The 1,341-nt window shown below is 35.9% G+C and overlaps 1 long non-coding RNA gene across 1 annotated transcript in view; it reads right to left on the reverse strand.

The window, feature by feature from the left end:
* The window catches only part of LOC116685952 (uncharacterized), a 5,252-nt gene that overhangs the window by 1,675 nt on the left and 2,236 nt on the right, over positions 1-1,341 (reverse strand). The gene's annotated exons all lie outside the window — the stretch shown is intronic.

The raw sequence follows: 1,341 nt of genomic DNA on the forward strand, positions 1-1,341 counted from the left end.
TTGTTATGAATTGATACTATAAATAAAATTGAATTGAATTGAAATGCTTTCTGTTCTGAGTTTTTTTTTCTGTCTATATTAGGGTTGGGTATTGAATTCAATACGTTTAAAACAACAGAGATGCTCACGTAGTAGGATCTGAAAAAGAAATGAATCACTTAGGGCCATAATGTGTAATGTTGTAATTTCTTTCTTTTTCATAAAATTGGTATTGAAACACTATAATTTAGGAACTGGTATCAACGTCACGGCATTGGTATTGGTACCAGTATTTCTGAACCATACCCAGCCCTAGTGTAAATTCATTTATTTGGTGATATATGGATGTGTTGATTTCCCTCTATTTTGTGCACATTGAAGGTGGCAGTGTTAATTATGTTTAAAGAAAAGCTGTCAATGTCATTATCCATAGAAGGCTGAATATTCACCTCTTATATAATTCCAGATATCCACTGTCTTTGGGCTACAAAGCGGAGGAGGCGGAGGCAATCTGTAATGCTCAAACAACCCATGCAACGCTGCAAGAAAACCAGCTGCTTACCAGCTCATCTACATTGTAAGACACTGATACTGTATGCGCAACAACTTTCTGGCAAATTACACTAAAGGACTGCCTTTAGGAACAATATTTTAATTAAACTTGAAAACAGTTAGGCCATACATTTTGTGAAGATGTAACAAGTAAATGTGAGCTATGGAAAATTGATGGAAATTGTTGCATCCCTGACAAACGCCAGTCCTCTTTCCTAACACACCGTGCCCTTTTCTGTTGCGAGAGTCAAAACTCCCTCATGTGTTTGCATTACTTTAACCTGACAATCTGACACTGGGATTTCCTACAAGCAAGTGTAGCGTGTGGGCTGCTTTGTTGAGCTGAGATGTGCAGGGTCATGTGTGGATGCGTGGGAGGGAATGTACAGTATTAGGTTCTAAGAATATTCTCTGGTACACACCATGACCTAAAAGAAGTGTTGGCAGCCAAGTCAACTTAACTTAGAAAGAAATGATCACTCACATAGAGACACTATTCAAATTCCTATTATACTCACAGTCCTGAAATCTTGGTTTCTCTTCTTAAGAAGGCAATCCTACACAAGAAATATTGAGTTCCACATTAGACAAATTGCATGATCTGTCTATGCCATCTAGTGGATAATTAATAGATGTGTCTTGCATGTTTATGTGCATTGTGTATTTCAATGTGGCAATTTTAATGTTTGTTTTTAAATGTTTAAATGCCCTTCTATGGACAGGCAATGGAAACTTACAATAAATATGAATATTAAGATGCTGTATGTTGGAGATTTGTTACACCAATATATATATATATATATATATATA

The sequence above is a fragment of the Etheostoma spectabile genome, unplaced genomic scaffold (genome assembly GCF_008692095.1).
Source record: "Etheostoma spectabile isolate EspeVRDwgs_2016 unplaced genomic scaffold, UIUC_Espe_1.0 scaffold273, whole genome shotgun sequence".
NCBI classification, from domain to species: Eukaryota; Metazoa; Chordata; class Actinopteri; order Perciformes; family Percidae; genus Etheostoma; species Etheostoma spectabile.